The sequence below is a fragment of the Heptranchias perlo genome, chromosome 11 (assembly GCF_035084215.1).
Source record: "Heptranchias perlo isolate sHepPer1 chromosome 11, sHepPer1.hap1, whole genome shotgun sequence".
In the NCBI taxonomy this organism is placed as follows: domain Eukaryota; kingdom Metazoa; phylum Chordata; class Chondrichthyes; order Hexanchiformes; family Hexanchidae; genus Heptranchias; species Heptranchias perlo.
Window position 1 is genome coordinate 36319089 of NC_090335.1, and position 23770 is coordinate 36342858.

A 23770-nucleotide genomic window follows, 5' to 3' on the forward strand; every position below is an offset into this window, starting at 1 on the left:
GTCGATTGTTATTATATTGGGCAGATTTGGACTCATTGATTCCCATAATGTCAGTACGCAGATTTCACAGGTTTTGATTCACTGATTACTGCTACCTTTTTTTGCTACAATGTGTAATTAAAAATAAGTAGGATCCGTAATTACTAAACTCAGTTCCACTGTTTCTTCCGTGAGGAAGAAGAATGCATCTGAACAGAGGAAAAGGGGCTGATAGCTACCGATTTGTTCTATTGCGTGTCACTGCAATAATTTTTTAGGTTTGGAAGGATTTTTAGTTGTCATTATTTTGTGGCTTGTACTGTGCAGTCCCCTGGGTGATGTGTAACAGCAGTGTCTGTTGTTGACCTGCAGGGGGATATATGACCAAGGCAGTTAAGTGAAAGTCAGTAATCTATCTTGTAATACATTCGGTACTCATTGTTTTTATTCTCTACGATTCGCTTCCACCTCTTCAGCCCTTTCATCAGTCTTCATTAAAATGGATCACTCAACGCTGACACAGGTAGCCATTAGAGAGCACAAGTGCTAGTTGGTTTAAAACCAGACCGTCAATTACTTCAATTTACTAGTTCATTGGGTTGGGATCCCACAATTTAACGGCGAAGAAGCATACGTTATTGCAAATGAGTGTTTTAAAGGCTTGTAGTTCAGAAATATCCTGAAATGTATAGTACATAGTTGCTTTTTTAATTGAGTTTGAGAAACTTTTAAATAATGAATGTGAATTTCAGGTACTTGGGATGTGACATTCTAAATATGCCATATCCAGGACTGCACCTATATCCCCTCAAACAAAAACATCCATTCTATTTGTAAGCATGTGAATAAATATGTAAGTGCCATGGAACCATTTAATGGAAGATCGGCAAATAAAAATAAGCCTTTGTTTTCTCCTAATTATTTGTTCGTTTTTGTTGCTGTATTTTAAACATTAAAAAAAATCACTGGCCTTCACTTCTTTAGGCCTTTACTATTTTCATCCCTGGGCTGATTCTAGCCATCCACATCCAACGCATGTGGATTAGGGTGGAATTGATAAGCTGCTGAAGCAAACAAAAACATTTTTAGGAACGGAATAGCTCAGCAGGGCGGGGTCCCCTACAAGGAAATTTGAGAACCAAATTTCAATAACTTCATGGGTATTTCATACAAACTGTGGTTTCTGTGAGATTCTGGTGTTGATGATCTTCGCTAATACCTTTTTTATGATCAATTTTTGTAGTTATATTGTGAACACATCTGATCTTATAGATGGGGAACCCTAAAGTTAAAGGTTTTGTAGACCTTTAAATCTGGTCATATGTAAATGAAACCAATGGGTCTGCGAGTGTTTTTTTCTTGGCCCACTGCTCACCTGGTCTGCATTGGGATCGGTTAGAGTCCAATTACTGGCAGAAGAGGGATTCTACTGAGACATGAAGACACACTGTGCCAATATTGGAAAGCTCAACACCATTCCACTTAACAGCACACTTTCTGAAGTTGGTTATATTCCAAATTCCATAAATGCTAAAGTGACTCTTGAGTTGGCTGTTTGGTCATCTGTGGCAAGGATGTCTAACCTTTTTGGTTACTCTTGTCAAAACCAACAAGTGGGCCACATGAATATTTGGAAATTTAAAACATCCACCATCCACAAAAATTGAGATTCTGACAAACAACAGGAAATAAAGTAGCACCACTTATATGCAAAAATCAAAGCAGCCTAGTTTCCAAAAAAATGCAAGATCCTATACAGAAAACATGAGATCATTCATACACAATATTTACTCCTTCCTTCTTGCCACTGTCTTTACCCCAATCTTCACTTTCCTCCACTCACCCCCAAATACTCACTTCTATTAATCCCCAGAAGTTTGAAAACAGGGAGCTTCTTGCTCTGCTTTTTAAACTGCCCAGGCTGGATGACAGGTGCTGTATGATGTACCAGATTGGCCTAAATCCACCAATGATGGATCAGCTTTTTTATACTCTTGGAGGGCTCAGTAGTTTAAAGGGCTGCAGCTGAACTGTTCATTGACTTCCACTTCTCACTTTACTCGTAAAAGTCAATTTCAACCATGGTTAATTTCAGCTCCCAATAAAACTAACAGTAGTTGAAGTCAACTTTGTATGCTGAATAGGAAAAGAAACAGGGGCAGATTTGGCTTGTGGATTTTTTTATTCATTCATGGGATGTGGGCGTCGCTGGCAGGGCCAGCATTTTTTGCCCATCCCTAGTTGCCCTTGAGAAAGTGGTGGTTAGCCACCTTCTTGAGTGGATTGCTCAGCCATTTCAGAGGGAGATTAAGAATCAACCACATTGCTGTGGGTCTGGAGTCACATAGGCCAGACTGGGTAAGAACGGCAGGTTTCCTTCCCTAAAGGACATATCTACTCCAAACACTATTATGTAAGTGTCAAAATTATTCTAGACCACTTTAAAGACAAGCTGATGACTTGTATGGTGTGAACTCTTGATTCTTTGCTTAGATAGGAACTTAGGAAGAAAGCAACAGGATGAGGCTATTCAGCCCCTTACGCCTGTTCCGCAATCTAATTAGATTGTGGCTGATCTGTACTTCAATTCTGTTTACCTGCATTTGTTTCATATCCCTTAATACCCTTTTCTAACAAAAATCTATCTTAGTCTTGAGAATTTTAGTTGACCCAGCAGCCACAGCCTTTTAGGGGAGAATGTTCCAGATTTCCATTAACTTTTGTGGAAAAACTGCTTCCTGATTTCACTCCTAAATGCCCTAACTTTCATTTTAAGATTATGCTGTCTTGTTCTGGATTGCCCCACCAGAGGAAGGTTTTTTTTGTATTCCTTTTTGCACTCCTTTAATTGCTTTTTATATCTGTTCCAGTACTCTGGATTTCCACTTTTGCTTGCATTTGTGTAAGCCTTTTTGTTTAAGTTTGATACTGTCTCTTACCTCATTTATTGAACCAAGGTTGTTCAATTACACAAGTGGAGCTTTTGCCTTTTAGGAGTATTACTGATTTTGTATTGTACCAAATTCTTTGATTACTCCCCACTATTTGTCTGTAGGTTTACCCATTAATATCAGCCCAGTTTACTGTGGTCAATTCATTTCTCATCCCGTCAAAGTTTGCCTTACTTAAATTGAAAACCTTGGTTTGTGACTCTTTTCCCCCTCAAACCTAATATCAAATTCAATCATATTATTGCCACTTCACAAGATGTTCCCTTACCATCAAATTGGTAACTAATTCTGGTTCATTAGTCATCACTAAATCTAGTATGGCCAATTCCCTTGTCAGTTCTGAAACATTATTGTTCTAGAAAACTGTCCCTAATACATTGCATTTACTACTTGAGCTGTTCTTCTCCCAGTCTGCGAGAAAATTAAAACCTCCCATGTGTAGTCTGGTTGTTCATCTGTTATGAGTTGTGACAGCATTTTTTCTTAGACAAAAATTAACTAGCCAGGATGGCAGAAAATCTGATGCTTGAAAGATGACGCTCTTTCTGATACTCACAATCTGCAGTTTTATGTAATACGTCTCAAAATATACAGCTCTGAATATTCTTTGGGAAGAATTCTCTATATGGCAGGACTTAAAATATCTCTGAAACCAGACAGAACTTCAAAATACACAGTAAACATCATGAAATAACCCACTAGTCCATCTGTGACAACTATTTCTCAGTATTATCCAGAATGGCTGGCTTAAATTAATTAACAAAAAAAGCACTACATTTATATCAGGGCTCATGAGTTACTGTAGGATACAATGTGCTGTTCATAAGTAGGCAGACCTAATAACTTATGAGCCAAATTCACAAGTGAGTTCCATGAGTGGCATATAAATTGGGTCCATTACTTTTAAATGTACACTGATTTTAAATAAAAACCAAAATTGATTCTTGAATTATGGACTAGTTTAGTATTAGTTAATTTTCTGACATCTGTTGAATACATTTATATGTAATTATTAACCACAAATTTCTAGTTAGTAAAATATTTTGTCTCTAAAACTGGTCCATTGTTCTTAAAACTCTAACCGTACTTGTCAGTAGAGTCTATTCAGAATATCTCAAAGTGCTTTTATGTTAATATACCATTGATGACAGGCCAATGGCACTCCCATTTTCGCCAATATTTAACAACGTAAAGGAGGTGAACTCTGCATCTGTCGTTCAGCAACTGGATCTAGTGCTGAGGAGAACAGGGACATCCTTTATAATGGCATCAATAGATTCCAGTGACGTGTCCGTTAAAGTGAGGTTGTAAACTAGTAAAGGAAGAAAAAGAGGAAACACATTCTTGCAGGTCATGATTTGCTATTTCAGTGCTGCTATTCCAATTTCTTAGCCTCAACATAAAAATACCCCGATAACCCTGAGGTTTTCAGGTAGCAATTCAATGAAAATATTCTGCATTAGTGGGTTTGTTAAATAACTTTTAGCTCAACCTAAACCTCAATTTTATTTTAGGAAGTTAATCTTAAAATGCATATATTTGTATGAATGAGGAGCTAGATAGCTAAGTAATAAAGAACTTTAACAAACCACAAAGGATCAAATGCAGCAAAAAAAGAGAAGCACAATTGCTCCATTGCTGGTGATTTACTTGTTTTTGAATTGGAAACTATGTCACCCCTAGTTAGTTGGCAAGCAGAGCTTTCCAGCCTGATGTATGTAATTATGCCTCTTCTAGATGTGCAAATGGCATGTATAATACGGTTGGATAATTTTTGAATGATTGTAGATTTATTGATGCTGAGGAAGGTGACATTGCTGTACAGTGCCAACTGCATTGAAAAGGGTTTCTCTCGCAGCATTATGCAGACATTTGCTCCTCTGGGAACAATCCCTTTGGAAAAAAACTGGGGGGGGTTCTGATTGCTAAAATTTAACGATGTTGACTGTCTTACCTCCGGCCATTTTCTGAACATTTGGCACCTTGGGGAAAGAATAGACAAAGGCCTTGTGTGAAATGGCCTGTAGCTCAGTGGATAAGTAATTCCCTCCATCATAGAATATGTCAGAGCTGGCATTGTCCTGACCTTGTAGCCTCAATTTTAATCTCAGAAAGCTATTCTGCTGGATCAGATGGCATTTACTTTCTAATATCTTCCAGCATACCATCCTGCCATTGAAAGAACAGCTTTTGATGCCTGGCCAAAAACTTGACACCTTAGTGCTGCAGATTAATGTTTAAAGGGGGTTTAAAATGCGATTGGTAGCATTTAAAATGTGTCATAATTCCATTCAGAGGTTGGGCCAACTCTAGTGTGAGCAAGAGGAGAAATCAGTTTGTGGGATGAAGTGGGAATCCAGCAGTGCTTGGGTAAGGTGGTAGGAAGGTGTTGCAGATCGCCTTTCCAAACTGTACTCAAGTTGTTTTGGAATTAGGTAATTGGAGTGTGGCTCTATTTTGGGGGAGGGAGGTGGGAGAAAGAAAGAAAGGGAAACAGGTCTCCACTGTCATAGTTGTTTGCTTTGCAGGAGCTAAGCACGATGATGGAATTCTGTGTGCATTAGGTACTGAGCTGACCACAACATAAACACTGAATGGTGGGGGGGGTGTTCGTTCATATTAGTGTGTAGTGGCCACAGCATCCTCTTCATAGTGTTTCATTTCCTTGATGACATTCTTGTGCTCTTTCTTCACTGACTTGGCTGAGTTCACTGTTCGTTGTGCCCTCCTCCTAGGTGGCACATGGATGCAAAGTGCTGTCTAGAGAAGGGGGATCAATTACAGAATGCAGTTGAAACAGATTGAAGACTGATCCTGAATGCAAAAGAAATTAAAAAAGGAAAATTTTACATGAGGGATTGCAGCATGCTGTAGAAATAATAACTGATGAGCAGGTATTACAATGAGAAGCTAGCTTTAGTTTATCTAATAAAAACAGAAAATGCTGGGAATATTCAGGTCAGGCAGCATTTTTTGGAGCAAGAAACAGTGTTAATGTTTCTGGTTGATGACCATTCATCAGAACTGGAATGAATTAGAGATGAACAGCTTTCAAGCAAGTACAGAGCCCAGGGAAAAGGGGACATGGAAAGAACAAAAGGGGGAAGTCTGTGATGGGGTGGAGGGCAGGAGTGATTAAACGACAAAAGGGATGATGGTGCGAGGCAAAAGGGGTTGATAGTAGGACAAGTATAGAAAGAAAAGATGGGGCCAGAGGCAGTGTAAATGGTTACAGCAGAAGGGGAAGGAAGCATGGAAAATCTAGCAAAGTGGAGAGGGTTACCGTGGCTTGGGAATGTGGGGAGAAAGGTGGGTGGACCCCAGGGGACCACCCCGCCAGCCGTGCACCAATAGGGGATCCCCACCCTAAGCACCAGCCCCCATACTTCCTTCACTCCCAGTGGCTCTGGCACAGCCATCCTCCATTACCAGTACTTGCTGCCTGAGAGCAAATGGGAGCGGTGCTTGAGATCTTAACGGCCAAAGCCATTGGATTCCTAATTCTCATATGCTAATTGGGGTCTGATGCAGTCATCAGATTCTGACAAATGATTTTAACTTTGGGCTGAGCAGGAAAGCTGCCCCGGCTTTCCCATCAGGTGATGGCCAGAGGGAAGTGAATCGGGAAGCTGAAGAGACCCTCCCAGGTAAGTGTTTTTTTAAACTTTCCTGTGTGGGGCCAGGAGTAACCAAACAAACCTGCCCTTTTTTTTTCTCTTGACTCCTTTCAGGCATATATTTATGCAGGTGCCAATATCTCACCCAAGGTCATGCTTGAGCCTTGAAAGTGAGTGTCAGCAGGCTTTTTGACCGCATAGGCCATAACAGCAGATTCCAGTCCTGTCCTTCCCCCTAACATACATATGCATGCACTTCCAGCAAGGGCCTATTCTGAATATTAATCAGGAGCAGAGATCATGGCCAGTTTTCCCCACCTAACCTAAGGGTCATGAGGCCCAGTTGTAATACCTGTACCTTTGTCCTGGCTGACATCAGCTTACTTAGTCGAGACCAGGGATCAAACTTGCGATCTTTTTGGTCAGCTATCACTGGACAAACTCAGTGAGCCATTGGGGGAACTTACCCTTCTGGTTTTAATACTGAGTCACAGGTAATCTCAGGCATTTTAATTTTGCAGTTTGGCAGCAGTCTTTGCAAGTAGGATTGCAATTGCTGATAAAGGATGCCATGTTTCCACTGATGTGAAATTTGTGCTTTTGCCTTAATTTAAAAAAAAAAATAGCCTGAACATTCACTTAAAATCTAGAAATTTTGTTGCTATATGTTGTAAGTGTAAATATCAAGGTGCCTTGATGCAGGTTTGAACAACAATAGGTGCTGAAGTGGTAGTGCACCAATGACGATCTGTGTGTATCATAATTACATGGATGTCGTGGTGCAGTTGTTGGGATCTGTGTCTTGATCTCCAATGGTATCAGATCTGCCTCACTGAAAACGCACAGCATTATAAACAGGGCCATGGCTGTTGTCAAGGCAGCACTCTCAATGGGGAAAGCAGTACCAGTTTGGGTATGTGTAGTATTCTACATAGGCTGATGTATAGTCATCCATGCATAATAGTAGTTACTGTTCACTTAATAGGTACTGGGCATCTTTTTTTTTTCCCTGCAGGGTATCAAGTACAAGGCTTGAATGTTTCTTTGCTCTCTAACCAGACTTGATTCAATGATGCAATACTGTAAACGTAAATAACAGTGACATAGCCACAAGTGCAGACCCATGCCTCCATAGAACTCAAACACTGCTGAATTTAGGTTCACAACAGCATGATTATTTATTGGGCAAATGTTTTTTTTTAGCCTTTTGATTTCTTCTCCTACCGTGAACTGTTAATTTATGCACTGAAAATGTGGGAATTGGATTCAAATTACGAATTAAGTTCTTCTGAAATTCAGCGTATTGTATTCTTCCAAGTCTGAAGGGACTGGTTTGAATGTGTTACCAGCAATTCTGCTGTAACTGCCACCTTTAAGGTAGTGGTCTTCGATCCTGCTGGGGTTCTAGTTATCGCTCTATTGATCGCTGTATACTAGCTTGTTTCACCAAAATCAAATAATTGTAAAATTACATTTTCTTTTGTAAAGATTTTTGCTTTTGTAAACCTGCTGAAAAATTGAAATGAGGTATGATTAAATTGATCTGCATAATGAGTCGATCATTAGGATTGTTTCCTAGCAATAATGCGATTCTGTGTAATTAAAACGACACTCTGGTTCAGCCTTTTGAAAAGGAACAGATAATACAAGACAAATGAACATTAAAGTAAATAATATACACAAAGTTCAATGTGAAAAGGAGCCCTGTTTTGAGATTTTATATAGGTACCAATGGCTGCCAGTTATAATGTCAAAGAACTGGCTGCACAGGTTACAAAGCTAAACCCTTTCTAAAGGAGAATAAGGAAGAAGCAACATGATGGTAGCAGCAGTGACCACTGCAATTTTTTTTCAATAGTGTTGTTTTGAATATGATCTTAGAAATTGTGTGCAGTGGTATTGTGGAAATGCTCATCATACTCATATATGTTAAATTCCTCCAACACTTTAACCAAGCTGTTAATCTATTTTGTTTTAATCTGGTTAATATCTGCATTAAAATAGAATTGAGAAAAATTTTATATGCCCTCAGTGTTCACAGAAACAATTGCATTGTTTGCTAAATATCCGCAGTAACACAAAGTAAAATGCAACCAAAGCGCTACCGTTCATCTACAGAATGACTTCCTCCATTGGCTCTATGCTGGATTGCAGGCAGTAAATAGCTTATTAAAATGTACTAAAAGTAGTGCCGATATGAGTCACTTGTATTCAGTTATAGATTTCCTAGAGTGCTGCTTCATAGAGCTGTGTATAGTACTTGGCACTATTGGGATTGGAGCTAGTGGTGGAAGATGATTTCTCTCCCTCTTGCATGCACTTTCCCTCCCGCACGCTCTGAAAAATCATACAATGTTATAGCACAGACTAGACCATTTGGCCCATTAAGTTTGCACTGGTGTCTTCCACAAGTGAGCCACCGGGCCACATTTGTGCCTCTTGTACTTGGTCACCTTGGCAGAACATGATAGATGTGAGGATCGCACACCCATAATGGAGCCTGCCAAACTAATGTTTTTAGTTAATGGATGCAATATTAGGTGTGCTTTGTTATGAGCGCGTGATCCTCATTGCCTGGGTGGATTATAGTGGGGGAAGTCATTTGATGCCAGAGCACAAAAGAGAAAAATCTTCAGAGTTTAATTCTACTCTGATTCCCCATCTCTTTTGATGCACTTTTTTTTTCTTCGGACAATATTTTTGATTTGTATCCTTTTTAATATCTTGTTTAAATATTCCTCACTGCTAATCTTCAGTTCTATTTTGTGAACTTTCTCCTCCATTTAATCTGTGCATGGTTCCTTTTTATCACACTAGGTCTTGCTTTTCAATTAGTACTGTTGAACTTGATTTTCCTTTTTCTATTCTTACACTAAACTTAATTATGTTATGGTCACTGCTTCCCAAATGTTTGTTTCCTTTTATATCACCACCTTGTTACCCAGACCCAGTCAAGTATTTGTTCCGTTTCTTATTGGAGTAGCAACGCTTTGACTGAGAAAACAGTTTTGAACACATTTCAAAATAAAATGTCGCCATTATGAATTTGGGTCTTGCCTTGGATACCTTCTCGGGCTCAGCTTTAGTCACTCAACTGAGTGGTCTGCGCACCTTATTTTTATGAATCAAATCACTGCCCTAAAGCTGCTTATTACACCCCCAGGTTACACCATCATGCAATAGTACCTGCTTATGACCTGAACTGGGTATTTGTGTCAATCACGTGTATTTCTTGAATCTGTCCGAAGCTGGACTAAGCAACTATTTGGTGAGATGAGGCATAATCTAAATGGATCAATTGCTTTATTTCACAGTAAGTGCAGAACAGCAGATATGACTGAACTCATTGAATTCAATCAACGCAACTCATCTTGTAATACAGAATAAAAAACACTCACTGCATCAGTCGTCTTATTTGACTTGGTGATTTTTAACTGTCCTCCAGCATTTCTAACCTCTTGGTTTGCAGTTTGCTCTTTTTAAAAAAAAAAACAGGCTGCCTCAGTCTCTGTTTTATCTCCCTCTGATCGAAATATAAACGGGATCAAAGACTTTCCGACACAAAGGTGTGAGGTGTTTTACGATTGCCCAGGAAGACAAACAAATTGCTGATTATTTGGCAAAAATAGAAAAAAAATGAAATAAAAGGGATCCAATCTAGTTTGTACAGATAACAAAACTGGGGAACAATTAATGTTAGTAATAAAAGCAACAAAATAACACTCATCTGAAAAGGTTTTGGGTAGAGAATGTTTATCAGAACTGAATGGCCAAGATTCTCCCCTTCAGGTTGGAGTTCCAATGGGGTGGGACTTAAGCCCACCCCTCTGAATTGCTCTGACACTTTTCCCTGGGTTGGGGGTCATTTCTGATTCGGGGAAGATTGCCAGAGGGATTCCTGCCACCGAGAGCCCACCAGTACAAAGGAAAGAATCCCATTGGTGCTACAGCAGGGACATCATTGCAGGACCAGAGGAGATGGCAAAGGCATGTAAAATGGACCCAAAGACTATATCAGTGCTCCCACTGAAGATCTTGGCCAAACCACAGCCTTCAGCAGGTGAGTGTTGAGTGAGAATTGGAAGAGGCAGCCTCGACAAGTCCCTCTTCCTCATTTGGGGGACCTTTGGGCCATTACTGCTGCTTCCTGGGGCATACCATATAGTGTTCCTGAGAATCCCTACGTGGTCAGTTTTCGGTAAAATATTAAGATGCCTATGTGGCAAAGAAGCAGAATGCAAAATGGTTAGAAAGGGTTAATTAGTTAGTAACTGAGATTGATACAGGTGGCCTGGCCCTCCTGCTGGGCCATATGTTTGCGTAGTCAGCAGGTTTGCATGGTCTTATCAATGTAGAGTCTTTGATGTGATTCAAGGACTGGTCTGAATGTCTCCATGTTTATGGCAGATCAATATAGGTAACGAGCTTAGCCAAAGTTGAAAGACATTCCAGGTTGGGAGATAAGGAACAGAAGGGACAGGGAAGAACATTCCAAGTTGGAAGGTGAGGAAGTATCCCCTTTGATGTCTAACAGCAGCATGATCAGCACATGGACGATTTATGATTGGCCGGAAATAATGTAACCTCGCATGGCAACCTGTGCCCGGCTTATGATTGGTGTTGACCCTCGTTAAGTATGTTCCAACCCTATTGATTTGTATAAAAACGTGTGGATTTCTGTATGTTGTTGTTCTTGCTCTGCCAGCATAGAGGGACTCTATCAGGAGTCCAAATCAATGCTGCAGACTAAGAACCCTGCTATTAAAGTTGTGCTGAACTTTAAAATGTATTCGACTTCAGTTATCACTGAACCAGACTGAGGGGAACGAATCCGGATCGTCATTCCCAGGAAGCGGCTGTACACGTTGTAGATGGGAGGGAAGTAGCAAGGTCCATCTAGTTTGCCTACTACCATCCTGGTTGTTGTATGATACAATGATAATGGAGTTGTTAACTAATAATCAATCTCTAACAATTGGTCTAAAAAAAACCTAGACATGAGGCAAGGAAATCTCCTGTGGTGGAAAGCTTTGTAGGTCCAAAGTCACCTGCTCCTCTGAGTATGCTACACTTATCACATGTCATGTCTCAAATTAATCATTTGGTGTATCCCAAAGTATTTTCTAAAAGGAATCTATCTAATTTGCATTTAAATAAATCAACATTGTCTGCTTTCACCATCTCCCTAGGGAGACTGTTCCGTGAATTTACACTCGCTAACTGAAATAATGTTTCAACAGATTAGTTTTGAATTTAGCCCACTTCAAGTGCAGGCCATCTCCTGGTTCTACTGTTCTGGACAAGGTAAAACAACTTGTCATGGTCCACATTATCTAGTCCCTTTAGAATCCTAAAAACAGCAATCATGTGTCTCAACCTTTTTTCCAGTGAGAACATGCCCAACTTATGTAATAGCTTATCATAATCCAATCCCTCCATCTCAATCATTCTGTGCCCTCTTCTGTATCCTTTCAATAGCTGCAATATCCATTCTGTACTGAGGCGATCAGCACTGTGCGCAGTGTTCTAAGTGCGGTCGCACCAATGATTAATAAAGTAGTAGGATTACCTCACTATTACAGCTCAATGTTGACCTTTTAATACATCCCAACATCTGATTTGCTTTACTCACTGTGGCGAAGCATTGTTGCGATATCTTCAATTAGGAGCCCCAAATCTTTCATTATCCATAAACATTATTTGCTTTCCATTTAAGTAATAGTCCTTTCCTGGATTTTCTGTCCCCATGTGAAACACTTTGCGTTTCTCTGCATTGAATTTCATCTGCCACCTGACTGCCCAATTCCTAAGTATATTCAAATCCTTCTGTAGCTTATCCTGTGCAGTCTATCAGTATTCAGGCCATTTGGATGTGATGAGTGAGGAAAGAGTGACCAGCAGAAATCCCAGAAGGGGAGGGAAATCCCAGCCGGGCAGTGAGGTAGTGGTAGGTCTCGCCACCTGAATTTTCTGTCCCGATACTGCCCAATTTCTGGCTAGATTGAGGAAAAGAATCCAGTGCAATGAGTTCAATGATCTAATGAGCTGTTCAGGAAAATGAGGGCTGTAGAGAATTGTAATCTGATATTTTGGGTGAGTTGAGGGGAGATTCGGTGGAACAGTTTCAGTATCAAGAAAAGTATACAATCCAGGTACAACAGAAAGTGAAGGTTGCACGTAGAGAAACTTCATACCATTAATAGACTGCTGAGCACAACAAAAAACTGGACAATTCACCAGAATGTTCGATATATTCATGTGAACAGTTGCTACCAAAAACCCTCAACAATGACCCTTTAAGCCACTGCAGGCCTTTTCCTGCCAACTAATGGATGAGTTGTCAGAGAAATGACTGATGCCTGGACTTTACATTCAGCAAATTAGGCTGAACCCATATATAGAGACTGGTTTAGTGTGATGATTATCAGGCACTGATAATATCTCACTGCCCAACATGCACCTGAACAGAGATTGTCGGAGTGATTTGCATATAGATCTGCATATTATAAGTGATTGGGTTAGCATTCATAATAAAAAAAAGTTGTGGTGCCTCTGGAGATTAGTGACCACATCAGGTTCCTCATGGGTCTGTGTACGGGACCTGGCATGAAACTGTGATCTTCAGCACCCCCACCCGTATGGAATATGTTTCTGTTGCCTGACCACACACCCACTGAGCATGTTTCAAGACCCACTCCCCAACACTAAGCATGGTTCCCCCACCCTCTTCTAACCACGATTGTCTTCTTCGCTCTTCCACCCTCCCCCAAAATCTAGATTTGCACACTCTTTCATGTCCGTCCATGATCTCCCCCTCCCCATCAACAACTTGCATTTATAGAGCATAGTTAATATGGAACGACTTAACATCCCAAGTTGCTTCACAGATGTAATTAGACAAAAATGGATGCTGAGTCACAGGAGGAGATATTAGGTGGGGCAACTAAAAGCTTTATCAGAGGTGGGTTTTTAAAAGGCTCTTGAAGGAGGGGAGGAGGTGGAGGGGTTTAGGAAAGGAATACCATAACATGACGCCTAGATGGCTGAAGGCATGTCTGCTAATGGTGGGGCAAAGGAAGGAAGGGAGGGTTGCATAAAAGGCCAGAGTCGGAGGTATGGATAGTTGTGGGCTATCGGACTGAAGAGATTACAAAGATAGGGAGAGGTGAGGCCATAAAGGAATTTAAACACAAGGTTGTGAATTTTAAATTTAAGGTGTTTTAAGACCGCATGCCAATGCAGATAAGCAAGGATTGGAGAGATAGGTGAAGTGGACTTGGTGCAGGATAGAATGCAGGCAGCAGAATTTTAGATGTGCTAAAGTTTACGGAGAATAGGAAGCCGGCTAAGAGAATATTGGAATAGTTGAGTCTGAAGGTGACAAATGGCATAAATGAGAATTTCAACAGCAGATGGTCTGAAGCAGTGGCAGGCAATATTATGGAGGTGAAATAAATGGACTTTGAGGGAGAGGATACGGAGTCGGTAGCTCAGCTAGGGATCAAAACGACATTGAGGTTGCAAATCAATGGGTCGGAACTTGCTCCGATCGCCATGGCAAGGCTCACCAAACCTGGATTCAAAAGTATGAATGTACTTACTGTTGGATTCTGAGATCTTCCTCAGTGGTGCGTTCTGACATCAGTGCAGGCCATGTGTGCATGGAAACATTGGGGACTGCAAGCAGGCAAGTTAAACTCATAAATTTGAAGTGACATTCCCTATGTTTTAAATAAAAATGTAATTTACCTTATAAAAATACAAGGAACTGATTTAATTTACTTAACATACAACAGTTAAGTTTATAAAAAAATTTTAATCAAAAAATATTTATGTATAATTAGACTGTCCTCATTTCAAAATTAATTTTTTGTTTTGCATTCATTAAGTCATCACGCGTTTAAAAAGTAGTGTAGGGCTGGTATTTTGAAGCGTACCTTCTTGTGGCGTAAGTATCTTCGTTCTAGCTGGGAAGATGGATAAGTTTACGATTGTTTGGTGATTGTGTTTGATTGTATATGATTGTGGCGTAATTGGCTTTTAATGCGGGACTGTCAAGACACCGTTGAACCATTCAGAGCAAGTTTGCGATTTCCGGGTTTGAATGCGCATTTGTGAGCTTGCTTCGATGGATTCAGTGGTTGGGATGGACGCCATTACAGAGCGGTGTCCAAAGTAGATAAGTTCTGGGCCAATATCTCTGTCTCTCTGCCTTTTGCTTCCTTCCCCACCTTTTTCCAATTATTCCCCTGCCTCACTTTTTAAAAAAAATACACAAGGTACTGCAATTTGAGGGGAGAATATAGCTACCTTTTTTAAGTATTCGGTAGAAATACTAATCTTCTGTTGTATATTCCATATCCTAGGGGATTTTGAAGTGAGCATGGCAGAGGTACTTGCTAAATTAGACAAAACATCCTTTAACCAGATGGTATATATCTTAAGATGCTGAAGGAGACCAGCAAAGAACTTGAGGTAATAACAACTGGCACTTTTATAATACCTTCACCTAACAAAATATGCCACAGATGGCTGAAGAGGTTGCTTTTGAGGAGTCTTTTTTGAAGGTTGGGGAATAAAGATAGGAACGCATGGTTTTAGAATGATAATTCGAATGCAGGGGCATTGACTCTTGTCATGAAAGATTTGTTGAGCACAGATGAAGTTCTATAGGACTGGAAGTCAGCAAATGTAGGAATTGCGTTTAAAAGGGCAACAGAACTTACTGGGGCAAACTAAAGGCCCATTAACTGAACATTAATATTGGATAAATTAATGGAATATATTCCAACGGGAGGCTAGAGGAGCACATATAAAATAATGTGGGATAAAAAACAGCCAGCATGGATTTGGAAGGAGAGCATCCTAACTGGCGCAGCTCCTTGATTTCTTTAAGAATGTTACACATAAAATAAATTGTGGCGCTTGCTACGATGTAGCTTTCAGAAAGTTATTGATGAAAGTCCTGTGTAAAAGACTTCTAACAGAACTAGAAGCCACCAGAATCATGGGGATAATATGGGATTGGATGGATATAAGTTTTTTAGAAAAGGAAAGAGTTCGAGAGGGGTAATTCCAGACTGGGAGATGGTTTGAATGGAGTTCCACGAGGATCAGTGTTTGGAGTTGTGCTGTTTCTAATTTGCGTAAATTACTCTCCTCATGGGGGGGACCGCGGCCATTGCTGCCGCTTCCTGGTGCGACCACCACTTTGCCCATGGGGCCCCAGAAAGTAGCGGTGATGCAGGTAGATGGCAAGGAAATCTACTGAGGATCTAGATACAGCCTTCCTGCCACCATTTATGTGTAGTGGATGGGAATGAAAATGCCAGCAGCAGACCCAGCGAGGAGATGGAAGTACATGTCAGGCTGTGAAGTGGCTGCGTTTTTCTTCATTCGCTGTTGCAAACCCTCCTGATTTCAGGTGGGGATCGCAAAGGAGAATCCTGGCCGTGATCTTAACTACGAGAGGAATGTGCTTCAATTGGGCTGTATTGCCTTTTCTCATCACTGATCTTTCTTATTGCCTTATTTGTTCTACCACTAAAAGTAGAAGTTTTGTACAACTTAATTGAATTGTAGGATTTCAGTGCAAAATGCACTTTGTTCTCTAGACACTTTTTTTTGTCACTTTCCACTCTGCCTCTCCTGCCTAACCATTAGGGCTTCTTGATGAGAAAATGAGAATAAGCTAGCCTCAGTGTAAAATTCAATTTAGTGCCATTAAACCATTTGCACAGCTGGACTTTAAAGCGCTTCTGCTACACAGCAAAGCAAAGTCTACACCCTGGACGTAGGTGCTATAACTCAGCAAGAAAATTTGCTGTATTTATGAGGATGCCACTAATTTGAAGGAGGCTCCAGTCAGCAGTGAACCTTGCAAGGTTTGTAACATTGAAAACTTTGCCCACCCCATGATGTAAATATTGTAAATTGGAAGAATCGGTTTCACAATTAAAGGCACTTCTGTTACTCAGAACTATTGTGTTGTCAACTCAAGTCTTCACCACTGTGTATTTATAAAGAAGTCCATTATTAAGTGTCTATTTGCATTTGATTGCCAGCAGATTGCTTTTTGTCATAGCAAAATAAAAACAGCGAGCAAAATTGTTAGTTCTGATTGTTCCTTTTGTACCCTGTAATTGGATTAGCTTAAGACTTTATTTGAAGAATGGATGTTTGCCAGGAAGGGAGATTGTTCATGCCGGTTCTTTCTCTTGTGGCATTTACTAAGCTCCAATGACATTGCATTTTGTAGATTTCAGTAATCTTGAATAGTGAAGTCTTATTAATCAGGAGATTGCTGCTATTTCGCTGAACAAGGCTCAATGTCCTTACACTCTCTCAGAATTAGATAGTGACTTTTTTTATTGGTGTTTCTGAATTTAATAAATACAAAGTCAGATTTGCACAGTAGTCTTATTCACAAACTGCCATGTTCTCAGAAAAGAAGTAATTAAATTTGTTTGAAAGGTGCATTAGTGCTTGTGGAAAGTAAGTCCATTATGTCAAGGCAAGCCATTATTTGGTGTTGAAACAACTGAGTTTTTAAAAATAGAAAATTAACAAATAAGGATTTTTTTTCCATGCTGCTTCTAGTTAAATGTTTAATTAGTGCTATGTTTTGACCTAGCAACCATCACGTTCATCGATTTTGGCAGAGCCATTTCATTGGGGGGAATAAATGACCCTACTCAAGTGGATATCCACTGTCTTATTTTTGTGATCTAGCTATATTTTAAGGGTCAGCAATCTTAATGTAACAGCAGGATTTACCTGACAGAACCGTGGCATCAATTAATTTCCCTTCAGTGAAACGGCTGAGCAAAAATTGAGCCGTCAATCAGGTCAGAAAATCAAAATTGGGTGGGGTAGGAAAGCAGAAAGGAGCTTCTAAGTATTACATCCACACAGAGGAAGTATTCTCTTCATTTTTATCAAATCCATGGCATTTTTTAATTGCTTCTAATTTTTCTGTTTGTCAATCATAACTTCTATTTTTATGATACCTCTAACTCAAAATGCAACCAAGTATCAAAACAATACTTACAGGAGTATACAATAGTAGTTAGACTTTCTACACCTTCCACATATCTAAACAAGTAAGAAGTTGCACCCTCCATTAGAAACTTAATTGACAGTAAACCTTCAGAAAGTTGAGCTTAAAATATCATATCAATATGCTTCTATGCTAAGAACAGTTTACAATGTCATAGCTTGTTCCATAGTGAATACTTGTAACAATTCTTTCCATCACTTGCTGAATAATTTTGCAATAAAATAATGGCTTAATAAGGTTATATGGTGTGAATAATTCAATTGGTTTCCAAAAACTACGCAGTCCTTAAAATTTCCTAAAAAATTATGGAGAAGGCTCCTCTCCTTCAGTTCACACATCCAAGAAATGAGAGGCAAGAAAACCTTATGTTGCATGAAGTTTTAGGTAAACAATGCAAAATGTTGTATTGATACAGGAGTTATCTGGAATAGACTTGCAGATGTAAATTCACGGAGCAGAAAACCACCAGATCCTGTATTAGATCTAATATCATCTGTAACTTAATTTGTGCCTGCTCTCTTTCTAATCATCCCAACTGGAAATTTAACCCTGTTATGAAGAAAGCGGGACACAAAAAAGAATTTCTGGTTTGGTCCTGAACGCACCTGATTAAAATCCTGGACAATTGCAATGCACTAGTCAATCTCCTACGGCCTTGCTCATGGTTAGTCAAAAGAAATGGTATGTCTGTTTTGTAACCAGATGAGCGATAGGTAACAGTGCAAGCAAATAAGAATAACGGGCCTGTTTATAACATTGGAATTTGTATGCACCATCCTCTGGAAGAAGGAGGAATATTACGGCATTGCCCATTGATTTCAATGAACTGGGGCAGCAATTGTGGCAAACCAAAAAAAACCTTAGATTTAATCTATATATAGATAAGTTGCTACACTTCAATTTGAATTGAAGCTTGGAAACGGCATTGCATGCGAGGACAATGCTTTTTATGTCTTATGCTGTGGACAAAGCTCATCATTGGATACATTTTTCTGTTAGATTCAATGTTTATGTTTGCAGAAAGCATTAATTATCAATGTGATGAATTTTTTATCACTAGTTTTATTCACACTGAAAAATGGGTTATTCACTGACGACATAATACTGTAATAAAGTATTTTGTCTCTGAAACCTATAGTGCTACACTGCACGAAAGCAAGTTGGCACATACTTCAAATGTGGTACCAATGTGGTACCAGCGTGAAAGAAGGGAGTGCTTATTTAAACTCCTATTTGTCATTTTCTTCACTATATATATATATATATATATATACATTTTTTTTGGATGATATATGCACTCAATAGTAGTGTATATAGTATATTAGCATCCAATCTGAAACATTCAACATTTAGCTTTATGGAAAACTATACCTGGTGGGATATGATGTACAGTTGGCTGGTGGCTGCACCAGTTTTAAAGTTATTGGGCCAGATTTTGCTGTCACAATAACGGCGCGTCTAATGGCGCTCGTTATTTATGCGCAAATGGTACAGCAACTTCAGGTGAACGGCAGATGTGCGGTTAAACGTGAATACTCAAAAGTTGCTGTGCGAGATGCGCCGGCCACTGTTAACTCTGCGAAAACGGCATCTCGCTGTCGGCCTCACCATTGAAATGCAGTGAATGATCTGAAGTTGCTGTATTTGCGTGGTAGATACGAATTAAACTCACCACAAAGTTAAGTCTGGTCGTTTCAAGCGTAAGTACCCTTTTAATGATGTGATAACTGTTAATTACTGCCAATCAACCCCTCTGGCACTGAAAATTAACTGTTACAAATGTGGAGTCTCATTTCTTCAGGTATTGCTGGAGATTTTAAAATGTGAAATTTACTTTTTTTTCCTCAATCCAATTTTTCTTGCCCTCTTTTATTTCCCTTTCTGTACCTGATCTGACATTGAATTCACCTACTCTAATTTACACTTCCTTCTCAGTCCTTCAGCTGTTTTTCGCAATCCTTCAATCTGGTTAAGGAGATACCCTGTTGGTTGCCCTGTTTCCCTCGCTGTGACATTATCAGCTCGCACTTTCAGCAACTTGCCACGCAATAAATTTAAAAACCTAATAAGGGCAAATCTGACTAATGGCAGATGCCATTAGATGCCCTACTACAGCAAATTCTGGCCCATTCTTTCAGCTGAGTGCTCTCCCCACTACATAGTTGTAGTTAATACTACCAATTAATTTTTGTCTAATTGAATTGAGTTCTATATGCCTTGATCTCAATTACCTGGGACTAAAGTAAAGCATTAGGGCAGTACTGAAATGTGTCCCTATGACTTCACTCCTGAATTACATTGCACAGTTTGCATCAATGCAAAACTGGAACCACTTCACCTCAAACGTAATGTGCGCAGACAAACTTGCCAATTAGTGTTTCCTGACAAATGTAGCTGAGTTTTCATTTGTTTGAAGGAGGATTCATGTATATAAACAGCTACAAATAAAAAAGAGTGCTCATTGTGGTCATCTGTATCCTTGCTCAGTCTGTCTCTCTGCATCTGCCGTTCTGTCACCATCTTCTGCCTTCGATATCTTTATTTTACAAGTAAAAATGGTATTGGTACCTACCCATGGTTCTTGGTGCAGCTGAATCCACTTTACAGAATTTTTGTTTCCTTATTTAATTTAAAGTTTGATTGTAACTAAGAGAAACCAAATTTAGATAAATATTTTAGTCTTCTAGGAGATATGTTGAACGTACCATCCATGTTTATTTCAAAAATCTTGCCTAAGCGCAAGTTTTTCTTCCAAAATTTTTTCATATTTTAAGTATTACTTTGATTTTTCTTGACTGAGTTTAAATACATTTACATTACTTGCTTCAGATTGTTGTGCTATTTGAATATTAATAAAGTTTTGAGTATTTTACAGTTGCTTTGGATAAGGTGGTGCTAATACAGATTGTAGTCAATGTTTATGCTGACATTCAGTTCATGCAATTTTGTTATGTTTTGTTGCTCTGTCCTGAAATTAAAATGTTTTATGACCATACAAACTGAATTGATTTTTAGAACAACATTAAGTTCTGTACAATAATATGGATCCAGTCCTGTCTAACTGATTACCAAAAAGTGTCATACCTGGACAAACGTGAGAATGCAGAGCCAACAAGTATTGATTCGAATGATAGATTGTTACACATTAAATCTTGCTTAAAGGAAACATTAACTCTTCCCTCCCTGCGCCCCCCCCCCCCCCCCAAAAAACCAAAAATAGTACATAAATTAGCTCGGTCTGCATCTGTCTCACCCTCTCCTAACTTTTACATCTGTTACACAAGTAAAGGGGGGGGGGGGAAAGAAGTACCTGCATTTATATAGTGCCTTTCATGACCTTGGGACGTCCTAAAGTCCTTCACAGCCAATGAAGTACTTTTGAAGTGTAGTCACTGTTGTAATGACTACAATCATCTATCCTTGGCCGTTACCTATTTCTCATCTACGTGCTGCCCCTTGGCAACATCATCTGAAAACCATGTCTGGTTCCACTTGTGCGCTGATGACACCCAGCTCTACCTCACCAACACCTCTCTCGACCCCTCCATTGCCTCTGAATTGTCACGCTGCTTGTCTGACCATGGTGGTGGGCAAATTATTGGAATCAATTCTGAGGGACAGCATAAATCATCATTTAGAAAGGCATGGGTTAATCAAGGGCAGTCAACATGGATTTGTTAAGGGAGGGTCGTGTCTGACTAACTTGATGTAAATTTTTTGAGGCGGTAACAAGGAGGGTTGATGAGGGTAATGCATTTGATGTCGTGTTCATGGATTTTAGCAAGGCTTTTGATAAGGTCCCACATGGCAGACTGGTCAAAAAAATAAAAGCCCATGGGATCCAAGGGAAAGTGGTTAGTTGGATCCAAAATTGGCTCAGTGGCAGGAAGCAAAGGGTAAGGATTGGGTGTTTTTGCAACTTGAGGGCTGTTTCCAATGGGGTTCCACAAGGCTCAATACTAGGTCCCTTGCTTTTTGTGGTACATATTAATGATTTGGACTTAAATGTAGGGGGCATGAATAAGAAGTTTGCATATGATAGAAAAATTGGCCATGTGGTTGATAGTGAGGAAAGCTGTAGACTGCAGGAAGATATCAATGGACTGGTCAGGTGGGCAGAAAAATGGAAAATGGAATTCAATCCAGAGAAGTGTGAGGAAATGCATTTGGGGAGCGCAAACAAGACAAGAGAGTACACAATAAATGGGATGATACTGAGGCGTAGAGGAAGTGAGGGACCTTGGAGTGCATGTCCACAGATCCCTGAAGGTAGCAGGACAGGTAGAGAAGGGAGTTAAAAAGGCATACGGGATACTTTCCTTAGCCGAGGCATAGAATACAAGTGCAGGGAGGTTACGCTAGAACTGTATAAAACATTGGTTAGTCCATAGCTTGAGTACTGCGTACAGTTCTGGTCACCACATTGCAGCAAAGATGTAATTGCACTAGAGAGGGTACAGAGGAGATTTACAAGGATGTTGCCAGGGCTGGAGAATTTTAGCTATGAGAAATGATTGGATAGGCTGGGGTTGTTTTCTTTGGAACAGAGGAGGCTGAGGGGAGATTTAAGTGAGGTATATAAAATTATGATGGGACTCGATAGAGTGAATAGGGAGGACCTAATTCCCACAGGGGGTCAGTGACCGGGGGTATAGATTTAAATTAATTGGTAGAAGGATTAGAGGAGAGCTGAGGAGAATTCTTTTCACCCAGAGGGTGGTGGGGGGCCTGGAACTCACTGCCTGAAAGGGTGGTAGAGGCAGAAACCCTTATCACATTTTAAAAAGTACTTGGATGTACTTCTCAAGGGTAATTAGGGATGGGCAATAAATGCTGGCCTCACCAGCGACGCCCACATCCCATGAACGAATTTTTAAAAAAATGTGCACTTGAAGTGCCATAATCTACAGGGCTACGGACCAAGTGCTGGAAAGTGGGATTAAGCTGGATAGCGCTTTCAGCCGGCACAGACACGATGGGCCGAATGGCCTCCTTCTGTGCCGTAACTTTCTATGACTCTATCCAGTACGGGATGAGTAGAAATTTCCCCCCAAATAAATATTTGGGAAAACTGAAGTAATTGTCTTTGGTCGCCGCCACAAACTCCATTCCCTCGCCTCCGACTCCATCCCTCTCCCTGGCCACTCTGAGAATGAAACAGGCTGTTCACAAACTTGGCGTCCTATTTGACGCTGAGATGAGCTGCTGACCCCATATCCGCTCCATCACTACACCCGCCTTCTTTCATCTCTAACATCGCCCATCTTCACCCCTGCCTCAGCTCATCTGCTGAAACCCTCATCCATGCCTTTGTTACCTCTAGACTCAACTACTCCAATGCTCTCCTGGCTGCCATCCCATCTTCCACCCTCCATAAACTTGAGCTTATCCAAAACTCTGCTGCCTGTATCCTAACTCGCACCAAGACCTGTTCACCCATCACCCCTGTGCTCACTGACCTACATTGGCTCCTGGTCCCACGACACCTTGATCTTAATATTCTCATCCTTGTTTTCAAATCCCTCGCCCCTCCTTACCTCTGTAACCTCTTGCAGCCCTACAACCCTCCGAGATCTTTGCGCTCCTCCAATTCTGGCTTTTTGCGCACCTTCGATTTTAATCGCTCCACTGTTGGCGGCCCTGCCTTCAGCTGCCAAGGCCTGAAGCTCTGGAATTCCTTCCTTAAACATCTCTGCCTCTCTACCACTCCTCCTTTTAAGACGCTCCTTAAAGCCTACCTCTTTGACCAAGTTTTTGCCCACCTGTCCTAATATCGCTTTATGTAGCTGTGTCAAATTTTGCTAACAGTCCCGTGAAGTGCCATTTTACTGTGTTAAAGGCACTATATAAATGCAAGTTGTTGTAATGTTGGGAAATACGAAGGCTAATTTGTGCACAGCAAGGTCCCATAAACAGCGATGAGAAGTAAAAATGATGGTAATTGCCCATGATTCTTGGTGTAGTTGAATCTACTTAAGGTTATAGACCAGTAATCGGAGGATGCAGCTCAAAAAAGTTGGAATTGAAAAAGTGATCGGTGAGAAACACAGGAGCAACATAACCCACCATTCATTTGCATCAAACCTGTTTTGTTTTAAAATCCATCTCATGCCCTATTTACCTCACAGCACTGCTGCTGATGGCAGTGCTATAAAATGAAGAAG